This window comes from Leucopleurus acutus (assembly GCF_964270905.1).
Source record: "Leucopleurus acutus genome assembly, chromosome: 14".
NCBI lineage: Eukaryota > Metazoa > Chordata > Mammalia > Artiodactyla > Delphinidae > Leucopleurus > Leucopleurus acutus.
The window spans coordinates 29,399,496-29,413,045 of record NC_139156.1 but is presented as its reverse complement, the minus strand read 5'-3'; the positions used below and the strand labels follow the sequence as shown (position 1 = coordinate 29,413,045).

Sequence of the window (13,550 nt, the reverse complement as noted above, 5' to 3'; positions counted from 1 at the left end):
AGGAATATGGTGAATCAGGACCAGCGAGACCCTAACCCTGTAAGCATGATCACCCCAATGAAGTGCTCATTTTCGGTTCATAATGAAGTGGGCATTATCTAAAGTGGCCTTTGCAGCTGGCCAAATGAGGAAATGTCAGTGGGGCGAGCCCCGAGTGGCATACAAAGCAAATGAATCCGTTTTTCACATATAAAAGACCAACCAGCTGGGCCTTGAATTTTCAACTTTCTTTTCCTATGACTTTACTTTCATACTGGTTTATGACTTCTGTTTAATTATAGAATGGAAGATTTCCAATCTTCGGGATTGTCACCAATGTGAGAATCCAACATATCATCCTCCAAATATTGTCACTCTTAATGTGGTGGGAGGATGAAGTTCCTACAGACAGGAGACCAGAGTCCTGATTCCAGAGGTGAAAATACAAACAGAATAACGTCTGCAAACCATGGTGCTAATTCTTGGTCATCCTCATAATTCTAAACTAAAAACAATGTGGTGCTTTTAAACATTCCAGAGTCCATTTGTAGCTGATTAATAAATACTCAGGGGCTTCCCTGGTGGCGCAGTGGTTGGGAGTCTGCCTGCTGATGCAGGGGACACGGGTTCGTGCCCCAGTCTGGGAGGATCCCACATGCCGCGAAGCGGCTGGGCCCGTGAGCCATGGCTGCTGAGCCTGCGCGTCTGGAGCCTGTGCTCCGCAGCGGGAGAGGCCACAACAGTGAGAGGCCCGCGTACCGCCAATAAATAAATAAATACTCAATCTGTAATCCACACAGGAGTTTGAACTTACAAATGCCTATTTACCGCCACCTTAATTTCTACTGTATTTGCTATTATCATGTTTTATTTTTATATTGGATGCAAAACATATTTTCTATTTGTTTTGTATTTGCTCTTAAACCCTATTATGGGGTAATGACTTCAGTGTTTATAATTCACCATGTAAATAGGGCCTCCTAATTTGTTTAGGAGCTTCCCCCCTCCCCCCATTTCTGGAATTCAGTGAACATACTCTTCAGTGCAGGCATTCTATTCAAGATCTTAAAGACATCAATCATGTCTTCTCAGCCTTCATCTTTCAATAATCTTTTTTTTTTTTCCCTTTTGTGGTCATCTATAACATCAGCTGCTTAAAAATGTCTGGTGAATCGAATAAATCAGAACAAAGTCCCAGAGCTTGTTTGTCTCCAGAATAGCTCCAAATCTGCCCTGAGCACTAAGCCTTGCCCATTTACCTTAATTAACTTTAAGTGGACTTAGGATGGCTGCTAAATATGGTTTCCTTATATTTAAAATAGCAAATATTTCATTATTGTCAATCATATAGATAAAAAAAAATTCATTGCTCTTACTTGACTACAATTTCTGTGTCTTTGATTTGAAGTAATCTTTGTGAAGAGATTATCACATTCACAGTATTTCCAATGGGATGTCCACCTTTTTCTCATTGATTTGTAACATATCTTTTAATATTAGTGGTAAGAATCCTTTGGAATATTTATGAAACAAATATTCTGTCCAAATTTGTAGTTTGCTTTTTATCACTTTTTATGATTTTTTTGACATGAAGAATTTCAAAAATTTTTATAGAAAAATATATCAATCTTTTTCTTTTGATTTCTTCTTTTTCTTTTATCCTTAGAAAGTCCTTCCACACACGAGGGTAAGATCAATCTTCATTGATATTTTTTCTAGTTCTTTTTATATTATCATTTAAAAATTTAAACTTTTAATTCACTGAAAAATATTTGGGTGTATGGTACTAACTTTACTATTGTCTAAATTATCTACTAGTTGTTGTAGCATCATATAGTGAATAACCCATCCCTAAACCCACCTTTATCACAAACTAAAATTTATACATATGAAATATAAATGTTTATATTATATAATATTATACATTATCATGTCTGTTATTATCTAATATATAATATACTGTATATACTATATTGTATTATAATGTATATTGTATATATTATACAATATATGATATGGTATAATGTGTATATATATTATAATACATATATACTATATATACATATATATATACATACACACATATGTACAATATAATATACATTGTGATATATAATATAAATGATATATAATTATATATAATAATGTGTATTATATAACATATTTAAAATCATGTTATATATAACACATAAAAACATATAAATATATGCATATGTCATATATAATAGTTTATGATATGTATATCATGATACATATACTGATAAGAAATGTTATATATAATTCCATGTCTGGATTTTCTATTCTCTTCTACTGAACTCTCTATTTTTTTTTTTTTTCCAGTACATGGGCCTCTCACTGTTGTGGCCTCTCCCATTGCGGAGCACAGGCTCTGGACGCGCAGGCCCAGAGGCCATGGCTCACGGGCCTAGCCACTCCGTGGCATGTGGGATCTTCCCGGACCGGGGCACGAACCCGCGTCCCCTGCATCAGCAGGCGGACTCTCAACCACTGCGCCACCAGGGAAGCCCTGAACTCTCTATTTTTAAAAAATCAGTTTCACATCATTTTCATTATTATAGTTAGCATTTAATATCTAGAGATTCAAGTTCATTTCATTATAATTTTCCTTTCTTTGTTCAAATGTTCCTTAATTAGTAATATTCATTTATTTTTCCAAATAAATTCTGAAATTATTTTTTTGCAGCAGTTGTTGCAGAGAAGTTTGAAGCTAGCATGAATTTCTTTCTATGTTTGGTTAGCCTGTTTGTTTTCTATCTTTTGTGTCCTGCCAGGATGCTTATAGGAGTCATGTTTTATCCTTGATATTTGAATTTTTACCAGGAATGTGTCAATGTGAGTTTCTGCATTAATTTGCCTGTATTTGGGAACTTTTTTTTTTAACATCTTTATTGGGGTATAATTGCTTTACAATGGTGTGTTAGTTTCTGCTTTATAACAAAGTGAATCAGTTATACATATACATATGTTCCCATATCTCTTCCCTCTTGCGTCTCCCTCCCTCCCACCCTCCCTATCCCACCCCTCCAGGCGGTCGCAAAGCACCATTGGGGACTACTTTTAATCAGAAAGACTAAGCCTTTTCTTCAACTTGTGAGAATTTTCTTTAAATATAGCTTCAAGTTCTTATGTATATGTTTTCCATATACAGGAGAATATATGTAACTTAATGACAGTTCTGAAGCATATGAGAACCCACCATCCATCTTAAAAGCTACCATAATACCCACACTGTTGCATTTAGTTATGTGAGTCTTCCTTTTCTCGTTTTTATGTTTTTCATTCCCTTCCTTCATAGTTTAGTTTTATCCATATATATATATATATATTTGCTCCTAAGCAATATATTATTTAATTTGTTAGCTTTATAAAAGTGGTATCACGCTGTATGTAGTTTTCTTTGACTTACTTTTTTCACTTAACATTATGCTTCAACGATTCATCCAGGTAGTTACGCGTACTTACAGTTTATTCATTTTCAATATTGTATGATACTCCATTGTGTAAAAATATTACAATTTACTTATCCATTATTCGCTGATAGATATTTGAGTTGTGTCCAGATTTTTGCTATTATGAACAACGTGTCTTTGAACATTCTTGTTCCTGTTTCCTAAGACCCAGGTGAAGAAATCTGGAGAAGCATTACTCCAGTTGTGATTGGAAACCAGCAGTGCCTCATCACTTGGGTGCTTCTTAGGAATGCGAATACATGGACTTTATCCTAGATGTACTGAATCAGAATCTCCAGGGGTGAGGCCCCCAAATTGTGTGGCTCTCTAGGTGATTCGGTTGCTTGTCAAAGTTAAGAGAAGCACAGTTCTATAGTACAAACTGTAGTACTGGAATTGCTGGGTTACACGCAGGTATAACAATATTCAGGTTTACAGGATAATGCCAAACTGTTTTCCAAAGTGATTCCAATTATTCCAACTTACACTTCCTCCAGCAGTGTCTGTATGTGTTCCCTGTGATCCACATCCTTGCTAACACCTGTTATTTTCACACTTCTTAATTTTTGCCAGTCTAGTGGGTATAAAATATCTATTTATTTTTGTGTTAAGAAGTCCTTCCTCATGTCTATTTCATAAAGATATTTTATGTTTTCTTTTAAAACTTTTAGAGTTTTTCTTTCATAGTTAAGTCTTTAATCAAAGTAGAATGTAGATTCCCCTCAGGGGAATCTAGGATTTGGGTTGGTAAGTCAGCTGACGGTAGGTTAAAGCCAAAGTGAATGTGAAATTTGCACCTTTACTTAGCTCCGTGCACCACCTTCAGACGCCTCTCTCACCCTTATTCTTTTCTCAGTTCCCTATTTAGCCTGCCTCTTTTTAAAAAACTCCACTTTCCCTCTCTCACTGTCCTTATCTCTCCCTCATGTAAAGCAGCAGAACCAAATTATATTTCCTTCCTCCCTCCCTCCCTTTCTCCTTTCTTTTATTTTGCTATGATATGTGCCATTTATATAATCACAAATAAAATTAAACAAATGGAATAATTCCTGAATATCTCTTAAGGCAATGACATGAAAATGCAGAAAAAATTATCTTTATGCATAGATGAGATAGGAAAAAAATAAAGAATGCACATATATATCTAACAACAGCAACAACAACAAAAGGACAGTGCATGAAAGATGCAATAGAAAGAGAACTTTTCAAACAATAACAGTCATAAAAAAGGAAGGCAAATATAATAGCTTTTCATGTCAACAATAAAAAAATCCAAAGCAAGGAATGTATTGCAATTTTCAAGGGACAAAGAGAGCCCCAAACAAACATTCTTTAAGTGTGTCAGACATGAGAAGAAGTTGAAGAAAAATAGAGTCCATTTATTAGTTGGAGAGGGAAAATTAATAACAGATGACACTAAAAAGACAGAGGTTTTAAATCTTTTATTTTTCTTTAGTATTTGTCAGAAAGTCAATTGTGGTCTGAAAGCTGGAAAACGCAGTATATAGAGTAAGTTCAACCAAAATAAATGGGGAAAAAAAAAGAAATTGACAGAGGGTTGCAGAATTTACTGGATTAATCACTGAACGATGTGTTCCTCAAGGTCTAAGACTACTTACTCATTCCTAAAGCCCATGCCTAGTAGAGTGCCTGGCTTATAGGAGGTGCTAGAATTCGATTATGGAATGTGTACTATGTTCAAGGCTCCATGCTAGGCATTAGGAACATAGTGGTGAATAAGACAAATACAGTTCTTGCCATCATGAAGTTTATAAATCTTACCAAGAAAAATAGTCCTTAAGCCAATGAGTTATGCAATTAATTTCAATAGAACAAATGGTAATGGAGAAATCTATGAGACTGTATAGTATCATACATGTGACCCAGTCTGGGCAGGGTGTATGATCAGCGAAGGAGTCTTGTTGCCAGAACCTGTGTGGACCTCAACCAGGAGTCTGGCTTCCTGGGAGTGGACTGTAGCTTTGGAATGTGCACCACTAGGCTGGAAAGGTGGCAAGGGGCAGCTGCTGATGGAAATGTGATCAGGGCTTGGGCTTGCAGCCTGGGTGGTCCACACTGCGTGACCATGAGACCCTTGGTGATACACTACAGAACTAGGAGTGGGGAAGGGGTGCTGGGCTGTGGCCTTAGGCTCTGACCACCCATGTGAGGCCTGCGAATACATCTTCCATTCTACAAGCACTTTCTGAGCACATATTAGTGGCATGCAGATATTCTGCTCAGTCCAAGTGACACTAAGATGAACAGGACATCTTCCTGTCCTCAAGGAACCTAGGGGTCAAGACACATGTAAGCAATTCTCTGTAAAATGAGGCTGACTAAAGTAAACACCACAGAAGCGGGAACCACTCGTAGAACTTAGGGAATTCAGAAGCCAAAACAATTATTTATGACCAGGGGATTCCAGGAAGGCTTCTCAGAGAAACAAAAGTGGACAATTAATTTGCTTAGAGTTGAAAGATATATATTCAAATCCTGGAAAGTTATTTATTATCTCTAAATCTCAGTTTCCGGGGCTTCCCTGGTGGCGCAGTGGTTGAGAATCCGCCTGCCAATGCAAGGGGCACGGGTTCGAGCCCTGGTCTGGGAAGATCCCATGTGACGCGGAGCAACTAAGTCCCTGTGCCACAGCTACTGAGCCTGCGCTCTAGAGCCCGTGAGCCACAACTACTGAGCCCGTGTGCCACAACTACTGAAGCCCACGCACCTAGAGCCTGTGCTCCACAACGAGAGAAGCCTGCGCTGAGAAGCCACCGCAACGAGAACACTGCAACAAAGAGTAGCCCCTGCTACAAATAACTCAATTTCGTTTCTTTTTATGGCTGAGTAATATTCCATTGTATATATGTGCCACACTTTCTTTATCCATTCATCTGTCAATGGACACTGAGGTTGCTTCCATGTCCTGGCTATTGTAAATAGAGCTGCAATGAGCATTGTGGTACATGACTATATACGCTACCAAATGTAAAACCGATAGCTAGTGGGAAGCAGCCACATAGCACAGGGAGATCAGCTTGGTGCTTTGTGACCACCTAGAGGGGTGGAATAGGGAGGGTGGGAGAGAGGGAGACGCAAGAGGGAAGACATATGGGGATGTGTGTATATGTATAGCTGATTCACTTTGTTATAAAGCATAAACTAACACACCATTGTAAAGCAATTATACTCCAATAAAGATGTTAAAAAAAAACGGGGTGCCCCCGCTCACCGTAACTAGAGAAAGCCTGCGCGCAGCAACGAAGACCCAATGCAGCCCAAAATAAATAAATAAAATAGATACAACATTAAAGAAATAAAAAATGTTTAAAATAAAATAAAATAAAACTCAGTTTCCTCATAGGGATTTAATGAGATAATATACCTGGAAATATCTATTAGTGCCTGATATATCGAAATATTTAATAAACGTTGCTTCTTCTTCTCTTTATTCCTTGAAAGATGTTTTTTAGCCTCATGAAAATAGTTGTATTCTAGTATGTACACAATTATGCTCTAAGTTGCCCTGAAAACATAAATATAACTCGTGTGTGTACGTGTGTGTGCACGTGTGCATGTGTTGGGAAGGTTGGAAGGAAACTCCTTGAGATCAGGGCTTACTTTTGCATATCTGGTGCCTGTGAACATAGATATTGGTACTCAGTAAATATTTGATTGAATGAATGATCGAATCAAGATTCACCTCCTGAAACTGATGGGAGGTTTTTCAGGGCTGAATAGTAGTGAAATGATAACTTCGCAAGGTTCAAAGGTTATGGTTTTCCTGAGCACTGATAGGCTTTGCTGCAGGTGCCTAAACTTGTTTAATCTCAATATTTTCTGTTTCTGGGAAGTGTACACGCACTGAAGTGTGACAGCCAAATGACAAATATTTTTCCATCGTGGAGCCTCTTGCCTGACTTCCAAAGTCACAAAAACATAGCTCTAGTAGGCACAAGGCTAGCCCGGTAGCCACTCTTTCTCTAGATAGCTGACCTTAGAGAGCCAAGAACAAGTGAAGTGGAACATCCCCATGGAGTTCTGCTCTAGATGTGGCGGTGGGCCAGAGCTCATGTGTAAAGGAAAGAATGCTGCTGCTCCAACTTCCTCCACGGAGGGAGAGCTGCAGAGCAGATCTAGAAAGTTTCCATGTGACGGAAGCATCTTTGGAAATAATACTAAAAGCTACAGTTTTCCCTGCTGCCCTCTCTAGAGGGAATGAAATCCCCTCCAATCCATTTTTTGACCACCTTACTTAAAACTGCCAAATGGCTCCGCATTGCTTGCAGGCTAGAGACAGTGGCTAAAACCAGTGGTTCTACCATGAATTAGTCCCTTCCCACCTTTCTCTACTTGGCCTTTTATCCTCAAGGACATTGATTTTTTTTATCCCTTCCACCATGGACAGGGCCTTCTTGTTTCTCTAATTATCTCCCATTCCTATCCCGCACACCCCTCCCCAACATGTGTGGGTGCACACACATACACAATTTGTTAACTCTTAGCTCAGATGTTAACTCTAGGGTCACTTTTCCAGGGAAGTTTTCCTGGACCACATTTCTGTTATGTGTCCTCAGAAAACAATTTCTTTCCCTTAGGACCTTTGATTCAGTTTATATTTACACATTTATTAGTAGGATTTTCTGATTCATGTGTGTCTTATTTTCTAGACTATGAATTCAATGATGATAGGACTGTGTTTTCTCACAGCTGCCTAATACAGCACCTAGAACCTGTGTTCAATAAACAGTTGGAACTAGAAGGGCCTGAAGGTACCCACATCCCCCAGTCTGATCCCCTGCTCCTTGCTTCTCTTAGCCAGTCTAATCTACAACTGGACTTCAGGTAATGTGTTCTGAAACAAATTACAGAGTTTTTCTGTACTCAGCCCCATCAATCCCAGACCTGAGTAAAGGTGGAAGGAAGCACTGGCTCAGCTAGGGTTCTGTGGTGCACAGTAGTAGTAGTGAGGAATTTCTAGCCCAATCCAGTGGGGATGATGCCCAAACCAGAGAACTGAGTGGAATGGAGAATCAGGAAGCCTCTAACCTAGAAATACAGCCCAGAAGGTCATCATACAAGGGGCACCGGAAGCATTGAATATGAAATCAGAATTCTAGGCATGCCGCAAGTGAAGGAAATCACAAGCTCGCACAAAGAATTATACAGGCCTGCCTTCACCTGCGCATTGAGACAAGATAGGTGATGTTGTCTGGGTTCAAAATGGCAGGGGAAAAACTGATAAGTTCTCTATAAAAATGCCAAGCTACATGCTTTTAATGAGAGTTACTTTTAGCAAAAAATGCAATTGAACTATTCTTGCTTATCTTGAATACTCCAGTCATGAAGTTTAACATATCTGTGAAACATTTCCCAGAGCTTAGTATCAAGAATGATTTGCCAAATGGTATAGCCAATGTGGAAAACAGTTTGACAGTTCCTCAAAGAGTTAAACATAGAATTACCCTAACACAGCAATTCCACTCCTAGGTATATGGGTATATGCCCCAAAGAATTTAAAACAGGTACTCAAACAGAAACTTGTATGTGAATGTTCATTACAACATTATTCACAAAAGCCAAAAGGTGGAAACAACCCAAGTGTTCATCAACAGAAGAATGGGTAAACAAAATGTGGTATATCCATATAATGGAATATTATTTAGTCATAGAAAGGAATGAAGTTCTGATACATGCTACAACATGGATGAACCTTGAAAACACGTTAAGTGAAGGAAGCCAGACATAAAAGGACAAATATTGTATGGTTCCACTTATACGAAATATCTAGAATAGGTAAATTCATGATACGGAAAGCAGAATAGAGGCTACCAGAATCTGGGGGGAAGGTGAGAATGGAGAGTTATTGCTTAATGGGTTCAGAGTGATGAAAAATGTTTGGAATAGACATGGGAGATGGTTGCATGACATTGTGACTGTACTTAATGCCACTGAATTGTATACTTCAAAATGGTTAAATCAGCAAATTTTATGTTATATATATTTTACCACAATAAAAAAAGAGAAAAAAAAAGGATGAATTGCCAGAAGTAATCCTTCTTGAGAATAACCTGGTAATATGCATCAAAAGCCTCAAATTGCTCTATACCCTTTGACCTAACAACTCCACTTCTCATAATTTATTCCAAAGAAATAATCATAGATATGTGCAAAGATTTATCAGTAAGATGGTTGTAGTAGTCATTGGTTTTGTGCCTTAATATCAATTCTTCCTCCTTTTGATCACAGCATCTGGATTTTCTTTCTTTTGGATATGGTTCAGCCATGATTGTATACTGTTTATCAAGTTTCCCTGATCTCCCTTGAGGAGAGTAACTGATCATATTAGGCCAGTTGGACTTTCTTTCCAGGGAATCTGGAAACTGAATGGGATGGCCAAGCATATTAAGAGCGGCTGGACTGGATTTACTCTATGGAGTGGCAACTTGAGGGGACTGAATGTTCATTGGTGCTGCCAGCTGGATTCTTCATCGCCCTGAATCTTATCCCTTCCAAGCTGGGTGCTTCAGCTTTTCAACAACTCCATTTCTTCTCTGCTTAAGTTCTCTAGATTCCTTCTCTCCCTTTTTTTCTTATGACCAAAGAATCTTAATTGGTTCCATGATCATCACAGCTTTATTTTTACTGGGGAAAAAGCTTCAAAACAATTAAATGTTCAATAAATAAATTACTAGATAAGCAAATTGTGGTGGATCCAACTATGGAGAGTTTTCAGTCACTAGAAATTCTATTTTAGAAGCATATTTAATGATGTCAAAAGATGTTCATTATAGTGTATAGAAAAAGAACAGACTCTAAAATAGGGTGATCTTATTTTTGAGGGGAAATAAGTATCTCTGTGCAATTAAACTTGAAGGATATACACCTAAATGAAAACAGTAGTTATCTCTGACTACTACTCCTTTCCTTCTTCCAGTTCCTTGAAAGGTCTATTCTCCCACACCTCTGGGCCTTTAGAAATACCGCTCCCTTTGTCTAGGGTATTTTTTCTGCCCATGCCCTGCCTAGCCAACTCCTTCTCATTCTTTGGGTTTCGGCCTACGTGAAATTTCCTCTTAGAAACCTCTCTGAAGCCCCATGTCCAGGTTAGGGTTTCTCTCGTATGTGATCCTGTGAACACTGAGGTAACCCCCTCAACAGTTTTCACAGTGTTTGTTAATTGCCTATTCACTAGGGTATTCTCCCCTAGACCCGTCAGTGAGATCAGGGTCCATGTTTCTTCCAACAATGTCAACAAACATTTCTTGAGTGCTTCACATGTATTGTCTCACTGAATTCACCAGTAAATCCTATGACGAAGCACTGTTATCTTTCTTTTTACAGGTGAGGATACTGAAGCTTAGACATAGACAAAAGCAACGTACAGAGGTGACAGAATTATGGCCCCAGCACCAGTGCTTAATCAATGTTTGCTGAATTAATGAATGAAAATACTAAAATTATGTAGATAACTTTCACTACTGCAGGTCTCTGAATCTATGATTCAAAAGTATTGCTAGAATTAAAAGTACTGGCCTGATCAAATGGGTAAGATGTCAGTACGCAGCCAAACATCTTATTTTACTGATAAGTGAATTCAGTCTGAAGCTCCCTTAAAAATTCAGAGCTAGTGCTGCCTGGAGATAAAAATCAGCCCCATCCTCTCTCCTCCTCTGAATGCTCTGAATTAGTAAAATAGAGGCCACACGTCACTGGCTGAATTAGGTACAGGTAAACACACTCCTCCTTGCTGAACTAGCCCCTAAGAGGCCCTGTACCCCTCTTTGCTGCACTTTGAAGACCTGAGCAGAGCCCGAGCAGGCCCAGAATAGGCCTGAAATATGAAGAACTAACCAGGGACAAATGTGATAATCAGTTGAGCACTGCAGGGAAGAGAAAAGGATCAGGCTGCCAGAGTCTCAATTTAAGTTGGGATTCAGCAAACAGAAAAGTAAGTGATGAGAAATCTGATTTCACTAGGATTGTCAAACTTCCTCAATTCATTGGGTTCTCCCTGATTGAGAGAGTCTCTGAAGTAATGTTATACATTATTATTATCTACCCTCAGTTCCTCAGTTCTTTGACCCTGGCTCCTGACACAGAGTTTCTAAACCCCTTGAATTTCCTGGGTGATTGGAGCATCTTTTGCTCTAATTCAGCTCTTATTGGGCTCCTGGATGGAGGCTGGTCACCAGAAAGACCAAGCATATTTAGAAGTTTGGAACATTCAGCCCCACTCCCCCATTCTCTGGAGAGGGTAGAGGAACTAGACATTGAGTTAATAATTGATAATATCTATATGACGTAGCCTTCATAAAATCCCCAAAATATGAGGTTTGGAGAGCTTCTGGGTTGGTAAACACATCCATGTGCTGCAGGGTGGTGCACCCCAACTCCATAGGAACAGAAGCTCCTATGCACAAAACTCTTCTGGACTTCATCCTATGTATCTCTTCAACTGGTTGTTCATCTGTATCTTTATCATATAATAAACTGATAAACTTAAGTAAGTGTTTCCCTGAGTTTTGTGAGCTGATCTAGCAAACTATCAAACCTGAGGAGGAAGTCACTTTTGACCGACAACCTGGTATAAATGCTGATTTATACCAGGTTGTCGGTCAAAAGTACCAGGGACAACCTGAGACTTGTAACTGGCATCTGAAGTGGGGGCAGTCTTGTGAGACTGAGCCATTAAGTTGTGGGATCTAACGCTAACTCCAGGTAGACAGTGTCAGAACTACATTGAATTGTAGGACACCCAGCTGGTGTCCAATAAGTGGTTGGTATTAGAAAAAAATCCACACATCCGGTGTCAGGATTGCTGTGAGTATGGCAGTAGTATGAGAGTAAAGGAAAAAACAGTGAGTTTTTCCTAAACAGATTCCTCGTTCCAGGCACAGTTATTTTTTTACCCAGGATGCAGGAGGGATATGCTAGGAATAAGCCCTTCTCTGTAATGCCAGGAACCTGGGAGAAAGTGTACCATTTCCCTCATCTTAAAATGTAGAGCAGGGCATTGCAGCCTCAGCACTCCTGGTAGCTTCGGCTTGATGATTCTCTGTTGCGGCAGGTTGTCCTGTGCGTTGTAGGATGTTTAGCAGCATCCCCAGCCTGCAATTACTAGATGCCAGTACCACAGCCTTCCTCGAGTTGTGATAACCAAACATTTGTTCAGACACTGCCAAATCTCCCCTGGGGCTCCTCGTTTGGCAAACCACTGACCTAGAGTGTGGAAAGTAGAAAATATTGGTGCATCTCCCTCCCACACTTCATAGGGTATCTCATAAATATACATGTGGACACACCCATACTTGTTTATTTATGTGGAGTGGAAGTAAATAATATCCCATTAAACTTTATGTTCGATGGTGACACGTAAGAATGTCTAAGACCTTGTTAAGAATCATTTAAGAACTTTCCTTCCATTCACCCCAGTCAACTATTTCCAAGCATGGAAAAACTTATATTATGCTCTTTGCCTTTGCAGTGGTGTTGGCTCCCTGGACTACTTTGGGTTTCCAGACACTTGTGCATGATCCTAGCAGAGGCAGAAAAGCATGAGCTTTGGAGTCAGGCACCCTGGATTGGAATTCCAGTTAAATTTCATTTATCTGTGTTCATTGCAAGTCAGTCAACTGCTTTAGGCCACAAGTTCCTCAACCACGAAAACCTTTCTTGCTTGATCATGATGAACTTTAAATGAGACGGGGTCTGGGAAAGTGCCTGGCCCAGTCCTGGAAGGTAGAACCAGTTCTTACCCATGAATGTTTTCTTTCTTTTGGTGCTTATCACTCAGGAAGTAGAGTAAGGGAAAGCTTCCATCCCAGTGTCTAGTGCCCCAGAATATTCCTTCAGCTCTTCTCAAAACACAACGAGGGGAGGTGGCAAAGTCATGCTGGGGTAATCAAGGAAGGCTCTCGAGTATGACTTACAGATTTCACCTGGAGTTGGTCAGAAGTTGAGAGGCAGTGAGTGAAGACTGGGCTTGAGTGGCTAGGGCTTTGTCAAGGAGAATGTCCTCACAGAGTGAGGGGGCTACTGGTACAGAGGTTTTGTTTCACTCAGGAGACCTCATTGACATCATTTTTGTGACCTATAACG

The 13,550-nt window shown here is 39.4% G+C and overlaps 1 protein-coding gene across 4 annotated transcripts in view; it reads right to left on the bottom strand.

Annotated features, from left to right (window-relative positions):
• HPSE2 (heparanase 2 (inactive)) overlaps nucleotides 1-13,550 on the bottom strand; it is a gene marked incomplete at its 3' end in the record, with an annotated part of 568,642 nt that overhangs the window by 26,775 nt on the left and 528,317 nt on the right. The gene's annotated exons all lie outside the window — the stretch shown is intronic.